Below are 13,651 nucleotides of genomic sequence, written 5' to 3' on the forward strand. Positions count from 1 at the left end.
CCCATGGGCATCGTCACGACGGCAACTTGCCCCAAACTGGGGTCTGTGCTCTTGGCCTCTGCCTTCGGAGGGCCGCGCTGGGCCTCGCCGCAGTAGGAGGACCAGGGGGAACGTAGCAGGAGCGTGGAGGCAGGGAAGGGGCACCGGCTTCCCAGATACAGGCTGCGCTCAGCGGCCGTGGCCGGGGGAAGCCAGAAGCAGGCCCAGCGCCGTGACGCTAGGTTAACACGGGCTGTGGGGCTGGAGGGAGTTCGGTGCCCAGCTACCGGGGAGGGAGAGAGTGAGGGCAGCAGCTCTGAAGCGGGGCTGGGCCGGGGGCTGAGCCATGCCCGGGGTGCCCAGCCAGCCACACCCCTGGGCGGGAGGGTCTTATAAACGCACCGAGCTTGTCACCGGCGCTTGCCGGCTCCTGGGCCGGCTGCTGGCGGCCGGACTCAGGCCCCCTCCTCTCACAGAGACAGACCGGACGGGTGCAGGGCTACCCGTTGCATTTTTCTGCCCGAAGACAGCCGGCCGTCTGAAGAGTAAGGGCATCAATTTCGTGCGGCGAGGGGGAAGAAACGCAGCCTTTAAAACAGCTCGACAATAAAAACCCCAGCCAGCAGAACGCCCAGCCTGGCGGGGGGCTCGTGTCGTCGATGCATCCAGGAGACGCTAGTGGCTGGGACGGGGCGGCCTCTGCTGGTCCCGTCCTGGCCCATCTGGCGTCCGTCCACGGGCGCGGAGCCCCAGCCCCGCCCCACGCTCCAGAAGGTTCCATATTTGTGCAGGTCGCTGGTGAGAGTCCCTCCTGAACATTTCCATACCGATCGCTTTCGTTCCTGGTCACTCGATGCCTCCTTCTCATTGAAAAAGTCGTAAAAGAAGCTTCAAAAGGAGAAGCAGAAGGTTTGCCCTCAAAGCCTGCTTGTCACCTGGCCTCCACTTTGGAAGCTGCGGGCTCCCTGTGGAAGCTGGGTCTGGGGACAACTGCCACTGTCCTGTTCCTCTCTGTCCCCACGCCCCCCTAGGGGAGGCCACCGTCACCACCCCCCCACCCCCCCCCGGGCGGGGAGGAAGGAAATTTCCACGACAGGAGGGCCCACATGAGCCCGGATGAAGGCAGGGGAGGCAGCCCTGCTCCTGCCCAGGGTGGGGCCTGCTGGCCTCCCTCCTGCTGCTGACCGGGGGCCTGGGTCCCTGTGTCCACCTGTCATCCTGGCGAACTCCTACTCATGCGTCCGAGTCCTTCCCAGGCACAGCCTCCTTTCCTGGATGTGCTGCCAGTTTCTGCTGGCCTCCATGAATCAGGCCCAGGGCCAGGCAGTCGGGGTACAATGAGGTCCTTCACGTCTAGAACCATCCCGTATTCTCACCTGCAGGTGGGCTGCGAGGCTCAGAGAACCCCCGCTGGGCTGCACGCCCCAGGCCAGCGCCCTTCGTTCGCTATCCCACAACCCACCTGGGGACCCGCCCCAGCTCGGCCATTTGCCCCGAGTTCCAGGCGCGCGCCTCCGTCTCTCCGGGCCTCAGTTTCCCCTCCTGCGCCATGAGAGCCTCGGGCCCAATTACACCAGTTGAGCTGGGCCCCTTCCCGGCCTGGGATGTCGGCACGGGGCCTCTAACCGTCCCCACCGACGCAGTATTGCCATTTAGCGACCGCAGAGCCCGGCTCGTCCAGAGGTGTATTTTGGCCCCAAAAAGAGGCCGTTTGGAGAGGGCAGGCTGGCTTCTCCTGCCCAGCGTCTGGCAGCTGGGAGCCCGGGCTGGCGGGAGCTGCTGGAGCTGGAACCTGGGGCCGGGACGCGGGTCAGGCTTGTTTCATGTCAGGGCCCCGGGCCACGGAGGAGGCGACGTTGCCAAAACAACGTTTTAAAACAACTCGGAAAATGTGCAGCCGCCGTGTTTCCACGGGATTCGCATCCAACTCGCCTCGCTCCCCGGGTGAGGTGGGCGCTGGGCAGGAAGGAGGGAAGGGGGCCCTGCCACGCGGAAAAGACACAGAGAGCTTTGCCCCTCCTTGCCCCTCCCCTCCTCCCTCTCCCCCTCACCCCTCCGCCTCTCTGGGACCCCCCCCTCGCCACCCACCCCAGGGCTTCAGAACTTTTCTGTTTCCTTTAGCTCCCCCAGACCACCCCGGGGACTGGGCATAAACCCATTCCGCAGATGGGCGGTCCAGGCGGGGGGTGGGGGCACGGCGGGTTCTGACGCACTCGGTGTGAAAGCTGGCAGCTGGACCGGCTGCAGAGTGTGTGGGGCCCGCGCAAAACGAACGCGTAGGGCCCCGTATTCGAGAATGAGTAAGACTTTCCAGAGGGCGACCGCAGAGGACGAACCCGGGTACAGGCCTCCTGAGCGCGGGGCTGTGGGGTCTCAACCTTCCTCCCCTCACACGGCTGTTCAGACCGTGGCCGGCTGGGTGAGCGCGGGGCTGTGGGGAGTCTGGCCCCGGGTCCCGGTCACTGAGCTCTCGCAGAATCCGGGGCCTTCATCCGGGGCCAGGATGACCCCCTGGGGGGCGGGGAACGCAGCTCCCTGTGGCTCTGGGGTTTCAGACGCTAGATCCAGAGCAGGCCGCTCAAGCAGGACGCTGGGGTGGAGGGCTCCCTCCCCGGGTAGCTCTCATGGCCCAGCCTCGACAGTCTTGAAGGTGGAGGGTCCAGGCCCGGTCCGGAGAGGACCTGGTCCCCCCCAGTTCCCAGCTGGCAAAGGGGGAGTCAGCCCCCACTGCCCGGACCCCTGCGCGGGGCATTTCCGAGGACCCTTGGCCGCACAGACCCTGCGTTTCCACCTGCCACTCTCCTGCCTTTGCCTCCCCACGTCTAGCACCCGGAACAGGGTCCCCCCTCACACCCCGCTCTGTTGGAGGGTGTGGATGGCTTGTGACGGTTGCCCTGGCTCATCGTGGGTCCCGTTCACCACTGACGGAGTGGTGGGCCCTGGCTTCTGCGCCCTCTGTGCCCTCTGTGCCCTCCGTGTGCCCCATGTCTGGGGTGGGAGGTGGCAATCCCCCCTCTCCCGGGTGAGGTGACAGGTCATGTGATGTGCCCGGTGCCACTCTCCTTCACAGCTGCCCTGCGTGGGGCGTTCGCAGACTCCTGGGGACCAGGGAGGCCAACACAGGGTGTAGACGCCTTCACCGACGCCACGGGGGACGGGGGTGTCCTCCTGGGTCCTCACGGCGGAACTCCGGGGGGAGGACTTATCCGCTCTGGAGAGGGCACCCAAGGCCAGCCTTTGAGCCACTCCACGAGGTAAGGCCTAAGCTTGGGGACCCCCTGCCCCTCGCCCTGCTGTGAGCTCCCCCAGGGTGGCCGTCGGCCGGTGCATCTGTCCTCCTTCGAGAGCCTGAGCTTCGGAGGCAGAGCCCCACCCCTGCAGAGCCGGGTGCACAGCTGGTGCTCGGTGCCCGTTAGTGAGAGGACAGCACCTGTGCCCGGGAGCCCCGCAGCTGCACTTGGGGGGCACGTTCCTGCCTCAGGGCCTTTGCTTCTGCCGGGGCCTCTGCCCAGAGCTCCTCCCCGGTCTTCCCGCGTCTCTCCGTGAGGCTCCGCTCTGGCGTCCGCTTCTGGGCAGGGCCTTCTCCGAGGGGCCGTTCGGGATGTCCCCACGCTCCCCTGCACTCATTCTCCTCCCTGTGTCTTCCTTCCTCCTGCTCGGAGGCGTCTTCCCTCTCTCTGCACTGGCCCCAAAGCAGAGGCATGGATTTGGCCCCAAGAAAAAGCCTGGCCCGGGGCTGGGGAGCCTGCTCCCGCTGGTGGGAGGGACCCTGCCCCCCCCCCACCCCCCCACACCAGGCCCGGCTCCCTGGGGCCCTCGCCCCGCCGTCCTGGGAGCAAGGAGGAGCGGGGAGGGGGGCAGGGGTGCAGGGGTTTCGAAGGGCCTGAAGGGGTGGAACCCGAGGGCCCGGCTTTGAGGAGCGGGCGCTGCCGGTCCCCTGCCGGGGGCAAGGCTGCTGGCCATGCCGTGGGAGCTGCCACGTGGACACTGCCTTCCCTGTCTCCGTGCATGTTCAGGAAATGGATTTTTTCCTCCTCCTTTTCTGGGCCTCTTCCCGGGGAGGCGGGCCCTGGCCAGGGAGCTGTTCCCTAGTTCCCCACCCCCCCCCCACCCTGCTCCGTGGGGCTGGGGCTGAGCTGGGAGCCCACACTGTCCTCTCTCCTCACCAGACGACCCCACCCCCCCGCAAGCCACTCCCCGAGTCCGCCCGCCCGAGTGTTGTGTGCGCATTTGCCAGCAGGGTTTGGGGACACAGCCACGGTCAGCTGCCCTTTCAGCCCCCACACATTCCAAGGGCGGGGGTCTACGGAAAGTCCTAGACTCCTGGAGCTTCCTCAGCGCAGAGCGGGGACACACCCGGGACCCGCTAGCCCGCTGCTCGCTCTCCAGGCCTCAGTTTGCCCACCTGTGTAATGGGCAAGGTGGTCCCGGGAGACACCCGCCCGGTGGTGAAGGGGGTGTAGACGAGGGACCGGCTGCCAGCCTGCCCACGTGTCGGCCGTGTAGCCTCAAGCTGTCGCTGCCCGAGACTCAGGTTCCCTGTCTACGGAGCGGGCGCCGACGAAGCTGCAGCCGCGGCCGCTTCCGCCCGGCGGCACAGGCTCTGGGGACATTCTAGAGCTTCCTGGCCCCGGGCCCTGGTGGGAAGCCTCAGCCGGCGGGCGGAGGGGAGCTTGGATCCAGGCTGCAGGTCCAGAGTCCCGGAGGAGGGTGTGGGGCAGGCACACACGGGGACGCTCGGGGGCCCCCCTGCCGCCTCTGTCTCAGCCTCTCGGCTTCTCAGGTGTCGACCCCGCCACAGGCTGTGCTCGGCAAGTCTCCGATGGGCTGTGGCCTGGATGCGGCCCGTGGGGAGCCCGGGAGGGCGGAGAGGGTGGGCCCAGCGGATTCCGGGGGCCTGGGCCCCTAAGACACGAAGTGCCCCAGTCCTGGCCGGGCCCCGGAGCCAGGAGTCTGGGGCAGGGAAGCTCTGATGAAATCAGACTTGAGTGTGGGCTGTGCTGACTCTTGGAGTCAGACCCAAGTTGGGGGGTTGGCCGCCCCCCCCAACCTCCCCCCCATCCCCCCCCTCGGCATGGTTTGACTCATCCGCCCTCATAAATGTGCTCTCAAGCACCCTCTGGAATGGGAAAGAATTTTACATCCTTGTGAAGCTTTATTTAGGAAATACAGAAACCAGGTGAACAAAATTATCTGCAGGCAGGGTTTATGACACTCGTGAAATGTGTTGAAAAACGCCTCGGCGCAGCGTTTGGCTCTCCTTTCCAGGGCGTGGAAGCGGCTCTGCGCTCGCGAGTCAAGGAGCCTTCAAGGCTTTGGATGTGGCTCTCGGTGAGCTTTTACCGCTTTCCTGCAAGGTCAGCAGAAGGAGCCATGTGACCTCGCGAGAACTGCCTCCCCTCGGTGGGCACAGGTGCTGGAGGGCGCGGCCGGGCTTGGGGTCAGGGTTTCCACGCCGTACCCCGAGGCCGGGCCGCCGTGCACCTGCCGGCCGGTGTCACCTTGTGTCCACGAACCGAGCAGAACCACTCGGCCCCCCAGCTGGGGGGCTCCTCCTCCCTCAGCTGTCTGTGGGACCCCCCCCCCCCCCCCAGGTCACAGAGGAGCCGCTGAGGGATGAGGCAGTGAGGGGCCCGGGCGCCGCTCATCAGCCCTGCCCTCTCGGGACCCTGCCACTTGGAGGAACCGGGGTCCCACCGTCCGGCCCTCACGCTCCACCGGGCATTGCCTTGCAAAAGGGACAACGTCTCCACCGTGGATGGGCCTCTCCAGAGCCAGGGTCCTCACTGCGTGTCTCCCACCAGGGCCTGCCTGTCTCCCCAGCATCTCTGTGGAGTCAGCCTCTCCCCGGATGTTTCTAGGGCCCTGGCCCCTTGCTCCAGCCCCCTCCGACTCAAACCCCACTTGATGGCCCCTCTTCCCTAAGCCCGGTTATAGGCCCCCACCCAGGGGGAGGGATGCTGTCCGGGGGCTGGGTGGGCTTCACCTGCCGACATGGATGGCTCAGAGCACTGGGGAGACGGTGTCTCCCTGTGGATTGTGGTCCCGGGTTCTCCCAACCAGGCCCCTGACCTTGGCCTGCAGGCCAGCCCTGTCGGCTGTTTGGCTGTCTGCCGAGTCTGCCCTGACCATCCAGGACCACGGGCTTGGTCCCACACGCTCTCCATCCCCCCCTCCCTGCAGGCCCCCTGGCTTTCACACCTGGGGTCCCACTGCCTGCCCCTGGTGCTCAGCTGTCCCTTGTCTTTCTCTAGGACATGAGTGGGCTTCGAAATAACCTCGCAGACCCTTGGTCCTCGCAGCTACTATTTGGTCCCCGCCAGATGCACCCCTCCCAGTTCTTCCTGGGGAAGCTGCAGCAGCTGACCCCCCCCCCGCAGGGCTGTTTATGGGCCCCCCCCCCGCCCCACCTGGGCAGGCCCTGCCTTCTCCAACCACTGTCTCGGGCTGGGTGTTCTGGAAGCAGACGTGGAGTTTTGGGGGCCAGAGGTGTATGAGGGATCCACACTGTGGGGCAGGGGGAAGGGAGGCTGGGGGGGGGGAGCGGTTGCTACTGTGGGGGCCCTGTCAGTCCCGGGTGGGGCTGCTGGGATGCCTGGACCCTCAGAGCCCTCCCGCTCCCCCCAAACGCGGAATGCCAGAGAGGGAAGGGCATGGCCTCCCTGCGGCAAGGACGACCAGAGGTGGTGGCAGCTGGCGTGTCCCCAGGCCGCGGGTCCTGCAGAGGCACAGGCCTCAGCCGCGCTCTGGAAGGAAAGCTCTCTCCCGTCCCCCAGGTACGGATGCAGGTGGTTGCGTGAGAAGGGCTCGCCCGGACCCCCCGCGATGGAGGGGGAGGTCGGGCTCAGCGTCCCGGACGTGTAGCGCTTTACCGCCATTTCCCCAGTGGGCTGGCAGCTCTGTGCAGGCAGGGGGGCGCCTGTGGTGTCACTGCAGCCACATTGGGCACGGCTGGTGCATCTAGCCAGGGTGCCTGCCGGTGCTGGGCTCTGATGGCTTCCAGAGCGGCGCGGGAGGGGTGCACGCGTGGTCGTCCCCACGCCCCTCCCGCGGGGTCCCCCACCCGCCCGGACTCGGGGGGCTCCCATCACGCCCCTTCTGCAGAGTTCCCCACCCGGTGGGGACCTGGGACTTCGCTACTGCTCTGAGTCCCCGGGGCAAGGGCTGGCAGGAGACCCTGCCGAGAGGCGGAGGGATGAGCAGGGCGACCCGGGAGGGGTCCTGCCTGCCCCCGGTGGGGTTAAGTGTCCTCCCTTGCGCCCTGCCCACACGCCGGGCGGCCCGGAGTGATGAGTCCGAGCCGGATGCCGGGTGCAGCTGACAGGGCCTCAGATGCCCTTCCAGGCCTTTGGAGGGAGGAAAAGCTCCTTGTTTTAGTTTGCTCATGGGTTGGCAGGGGGGGTGACCTCAGGCAGTTTATGAAGCAGCGGTAAACCCTGACTGAGCCAGGAACCGGCTTCGGAAAGAGTCAGCGAATGGGTGGGAGCCACTGGTGCTGGCCTGGATGAGGCTCCCTTGGGGCTGGTCTGTCTGCCGGGGTAGGTGGGTCTCCTGGCTGGGCTCTGACTCACCTTGGGGGCGGCGTGACCGGACTCAGTGGCTGGACTCGGAAGGGCGAGTGGCCACGCGGCGTCTGGGCCAGAGGCGCCATCCCCCAGCCGCCCATCCGAGGAGAAATGCCCTGGCCGGGGCCGGTGTCCCTCCGCGGGGCTCTGGGAGGTCGGGGTTACCCCGCACGGCCAAGCTCGTTCACCGTGGAATCCTGTTTTCCGAAGACACACGGGTGTCTGGTGGGAAACATACTGGGAAGTGTTGGGCAGCACTGGTCATTGTCAGAGGAAGTAAGGGAGGATCCATGGTAGGTGGTTGAGGGAGAGGCATCTAGCCCTCTCTGCAGACCCAGGGGGGATCTGCGACGGACTGAATGTTCGCGCTGCCCCCAGCCCAATTGATACTGTCAAGTCCCAACCCCCAAGGCCACTGTATCTGGAGACGGGCCTTTATGGAGGTAATCAAGGTTAGAAAAGGCCATCAGGGTGGGGCCCGGATCTTAGATTCGTGTCCTAAGGAGAGACGCGGTCTCTCTCTCTCTCTCTCTCTCTCTGTCTCTCTGTCTTCCCTCCCTCCCTGCCACAGGAGCTCACAGCAGGAAGGTGGCCATCCACAAGCCAGGAGGAGAGCTCTCACCAGAAAATGAATCGGTTGGGGCCCCGATCTTGGATTTCCAGCCTCCAGAACCGTGAGAATAAATTGGCTGTTGAAGCCGCCCAGTCTGTGTGGTTCTGTTGTGGCCGCCTGGGCAGGACAGGGCGCCGATGCCCAAGGGCTCAGCGGTGCTAATGCGGCGTGATCAGTGGCTCCGGTGGAGCGGATGTAACACGGAGGCCTCGAGTGGCAGCCAGCGGAGATCAGAGCTGGAGAATCTTCCGATTTCTGGAAACATCCAGAAGGAAAAACGAGTGGCATTTTCCCCCTGGAACCTGGGTATGTTCCCCGTCACAGAGATCTGGGGCTTTGGGGTTTGACCCTGTCTCCAGTTCACTTGGGAGCCCAGTGGTCCCTGATATCTGAGTAGGACTTCGTAGGTTGCAGCACGATCGCTGAAGGGGCAGTCATTCAAGGTTCCTCAGCACGGCAGGTCCTCTGCCCAGTAGTGCCACCGTGGTTTGAGCACCTCGTGGTGTGTGTGCGACCTGGATGCCACACACCGCTAACACTCCCTCGGCAGCCTGAATCGGCACGCACCGATGGCCTCACCGGTCCTGGGGGAGGGGTCTGGGCACGGCTGGGTCCTCCACTACCGCCAAGGAGTTGGCAGGGCCGGGCTCCGGTCTGAAGGCTCGGCTGGGGAAGGGACCAGCTCGCGCGGCTGCTGGGAGCCCCAGGGTCCCTGGGGGTTGTCACAGGAAGGCTTCAGCTTCTTGCTGGCTCTCACCAGAGGCCGCCTTGCTGGTTGTTCCAAAGCCACCCCCACGTCTCCAGCTATTTGCGAAGATGGGTCCACTTCTGGGTACCAACCCCCCCCTCCCTTAGCTGGGTGGGGGGCACGGCAGTATTACCACGGACTTAGTGGCTTAGAACCACACTCATCTAGCACCTCACAGTCTCTGTGGGTTGGGGGTCTGGACAGGGCACAGCTGGTCCTCTGCTCAGGGGTCTCCAAGGCGGCCACCCAGGTGCCTGCTGAGTCTGGGGTCTCATCTGGAGGCTCGGCGGGGGAGGGCTGTTGGCAGGACTCAGTCCCTTGTGGCATGGGATGGAGAGGTTCCATTTCCTGCAGGCCCCCGGCTGGAGGCCAGTCTCAGCGCCCAGGTGGTGTTAGCCAAAGGCCGCCTGGAATTCATCGCCTCCCCACCTTCTTCGGCCAAGCCAGCCAGAGACAGAGAGACAGGACAGTCCTACGTAACCTGGCCGCGGAAGGGACGCGCCCTCACCTTTGCCACAGTCTCTTGGTTAAAAGCCACTCGAAGGTCCCGCCCACACTCAGGGAGGGGTTTATCCAAGTGCATCCGTTCTAGAAGGTGCGAGATTGGGGGCCATCCTAAACTCGTGCTCCACAGGGAGCGCTCACTCGCCAACCGCCTACTCTGGTTTCGGCCCTCGGATCCATCCTGCCCCGTGGTCTGGAGGGTCCGGAGAGCCCAGCTCTAGGGGCCACCTGTTGGGTGTGGCTGGTGGGATGGGTTGGCAGGAGATCAAGGAAGAAGAGAGGGAGGTGGCCCTCATTTCTCCCGCCCCCACCCTGCTGCCGCGTCCTGGCGCCTTTTAGGGCTGCCGCACGTCCAGAGGCCCCTCCTCACGCCCCCAAACTCCGGGGCTCTGGTCCCGATGCTCCGGTCAGCCCTTGGCTCCGGCAGATCCGGAGATGGCAAAGGCTTCCCTCTGCAGTCACCGGCCTCCAGCTCTTTCATCTGGGCCCTGGGGTTTCATCATCTGTGTCCCGCCCTGACCAGCCCGCCTCCTTCCAGCTCTGGCCATTGTGTCCAGGGTGGTCCACACTGGAAAGTTCTCGCCCGGAGTGCGCTAGCCGTCTTCGGTTTTTGCGGCTCTCATCTCTCCTCTCATAGAAGGTTGCACCTCTGCCCCTTCGGCCACAGAGGTGGGACTGAAATTAAATAATGGTCTGGGGGGTGTCTTTTCAACTTAACACTGAGCTCCCTGAGGCAATGACCTGTGCTTCCTCCCAGCCCGGCTTGGGGCCCCGCGCATGGCGGGCTTGCGGATACCTTCCGAGGCTGGAGAGACCGCCTTTCCTCACCTCTCACGAGAGGGAAACTGAGGCTCACGGGGGAAAGACAGCCGGCCAAGTCTGCACAGCAAAGGGCAGTGGGCTTGGGGCCGCTGCCTGACGTCCGACTCGGCATTGCCGCCCCAGGTGCCCCAGAGGAAGACGGAGGAAGAGGCCAAAGAACAGGGGCACGTGGCCCGGGGGACAGGGACACGTGGCCCCGGGGACAGGGACAGCGGGCCCGGGTGGGGCTGGTGCGGCAGGGGAAGATGCCCACACACACACACACACACACACACACACACACGAGCCCTCGCCCTTGGCTTCTGCAGGGAATTTCCTTCTCTGTCATGGAGGCGGAGACTGGCATCCTGAAATTTAAATCAAGTTCATTTTACATGCCAGTGAGTCATATGCAGCCCCTGGAACTTCCGGTCTCCCTCCCCAGGGACCTCATGAGCTGGCGCAGCCCCGGCCTGATCCTGGGCCCGAGGAGAAGGCAGGGCTCACCCTCCAAAGCAGTACCTGCCGAGGACCCAGCAGGCCCCAGGCCCCCGAGGGTGCGACCTTGGGTTCACCGGGAGGGAGGCCAGGGATGAACACTTCCTTCCGGAGCTGGGCCTTGTCGGGTGGGACGATGGCAAACGTCCCACTTCCCAGCTGCTAAGGGTCAGCCAAAGCTGCTGTTTCTGTGTCTGTCAGAGGGAAACAAAGTTCCGGTTCTGTGTGGCTCACCGGATGGCAAGAAACAGCGGTGGAGGGATGGCGTCCGAGGCTCCACGAGGTGAGGGGGAGGGGCCCGTACCCACAGGTAGTATCGACGCGCGATGTGGCCCCGGGGCCCTGTTGGTGGCCCCGCGGGACACCGTTTGGCCTTGCCTGTTAAAGCCGAACACAGCCACGTGCTCTGACCTGGCGGCCCCTCTCCTTGGGGGGTGCACACGTGCGCCCCAAGAGATGTGCACAGACACGCTCGCATGATGCCGAGGCGGCCCGGCCCGGGGAAACAGCCCACCTGTCCCTCGGCAGGAAGATGGGCAGGCAGACCGTGGCGTGCCCGCATCAGCGAGACACAGCAACGAAAATAAATGATCTTCAGCGATGGAGAGGCCCCACGGACGTCCAGCGTGAGGCACAGGGGAGCCTAGACTCCAGGAGGACATGAGGAGCCGGTGCTGTTCCCACGTGGCTGGAGATGCGGCCACACGGAGCCGTCGGGTCCAGGGGTGCACGTGGAGCGGGGGATGGGAGGTAAGCGGCCCACGCGCGCAGAACCGAGGCCGGGGCCACCCTGGGGAGACCGCCGGCACGTGTCGGGGGAACACGGTGGTTTCAGAACGACGGGTAGGGTTTTACTTCTTAACCTGGGTGGTGGGCACGGGAATGCAGATTTCGTTATTTGCTGTGACACGAGACACGCCTTTGTCAGAAGCTTCTGCCGGTCTGGTACACGGGGAGCAAGTACAGAACGGTCTCCCAGGAGCCCAGACACTTCCCAACACGCCTTTGCGCCTGGTGGCGGGGTGGGAGGGGGGCCTGTGGCCGAGGTCAGGCCAAGGGAATGTGGGCGATGCACGTACACACGCCGCCTGGGCCCCAGTCTGTAGACCCTCCCACGCAACCCTCCCCCCCGACGCTCTCCCTTCCCTCACTAACTGGACACGGATGCCCACGGTGCCTCTGGGAAACCACAGGTCCAGGAAGGCAGAGCCCCTGTCTGCCCTGAACAACTACCCCGCCTGGAATCTAGGCCACCTGCCCCCGTGATCATTGGCTGTTACAGGAACAAGAAGCAGACTGTTATTTTCTCAAGCCACTGAGATCTGGGCTTTATGTATGACAGCAGGGGTCACAAACTACAGCCTGGGGGCCACACCGGACCTGTCACCTGCTTGTGCGTCGACCCGAGTTAAAAACGGCTTTTACGTTTTTCCGGGACTACAGTTTAATTACTTACATACCTGCCTACCTAACATCTTCCTTTTCGCCTCTTGGCTCATACGGCTCAAGAAACTTCCTCTCTGGTTCGTCAAGGAAAAGTCTGTGACGTCCAGCATGATGGTCTCAGGCAGGGTCCCTCAAAAGCAGCCTCTGAGACTTGGATTCGAGTGCAACCGGTTTGTTCACCTGGGGGCGACCCCAGGAAGCCTCGAGAGGGAAGTGGGGACGTCTATCAAGCGGGTTACCGCCGTGAGACACTGGGGCGCAGGCCGTGGGGGGACATGAGCTGACGACGCGGCAGGCATCTCAGAGCGTCCCGCGTGGGCGGCGAGGAGGCCGGGCATCACCCACCACTCCCATCGGGCGCTGGCTGAGGCCACCTCTGGGCCGTCAGCCGCCTGGCACGTTCAGTCCTCCCCATGCTATGGGCTGGGCTTGACGCTGCTAAGGAAGCCAGGAGAAAATCCAAGAGTGTCAGGTCAGAGGGGGCCTTGGGGACAGATGGCACTGGCGAGAGCTACCTTAACAGATACACCTCTGCTTGACAGATGAGGAGACAGGCTTACAAGGTTAAGGCATACGCTCAAGGTTGTCAAGGCAGAAAGAGGCCGACAGTGAGGCCAGCCGATTGCCACTCGGGGCCTTGGCCCCCGTGCCCTCTCGCCTTGTCCCGGCTCCTCTTGCCACGCCAGGGACCAGCGGTCCCAAGGCGCATCTGTGGCTCTGGCACCAGAGATCACATCAGGGGCTGGCCCAGTGCTTCGGCTCCTTCAAAGCTGAGACACGTATCATCGCTTTGGGATTACAATTCACTGGCCTAAGACTTTATTAAAACTCTGCTCAGACCCAGGGCCCAGAGCCTAATCAGTCCCAGATGCTCAGGGGAGGCCTTCAGATGTGGATTTTCCACGGAAGGCCGGGGTGATTTTAGTGCTGCACCAAAGCTGGGCCGGTATGGTGGGTGTGAGGGTCACATTCCCACACACTCCTCGGTTCTGGAATTAACTTCTCAGTCCGTGGTCCTGTGGGCTGGAGAGTTTATCCAGGGATAATAACCATGGACTCATGAAATCATAGGATTCCTGGGGCTGGGTGGGGCCACCAAGCACCCTCTGCCCCACCTCCTCAGTGGACAGAGGGAGACAGTGGCGGCCCAGGGAGGGGACGGCATGACAGTCTCAAAGCAGCTTCGTGGTAGAGTTGAGACGTATCTGCCACGGGGAGCCATCCCAACAACCACCGCTCCTGATGCCCCCTTCAGGGCCTCTGGCCCCTCTCTAGGTCGCAGAGGTTGGGAGGAGCCCAGGGCTGCCATGTGCGTGGGGGGCAGGGCTCCGGAGTGGAGGGAGGGGCTGGGCCTGGGTGAGTGCTCCTGGGGACATGAGAAGGACCAGTGCAGCGGCCCTGTTCTGCCTCGGAGGTCCTCTTAGGTACCAGGACATGAATTTGTCCGCGGCTAGGTCTTCCTTCTCTGCACGCCCAGGCCTGGCCTCTGCCACCTTC

This window comes from Acinonyx jubatus, chromosome D4 (assembly GCF_027475565.1).
Source record: "Acinonyx jubatus isolate Ajub_Pintada_27869175 chromosome D4, VMU_Ajub_asm_v1.0, whole genome shotgun sequence".
Lineage (NCBI taxonomy): Eukaryota > Metazoa > Chordata > Mammalia > Carnivora > Felidae > Acinonyx > Acinonyx jubatus.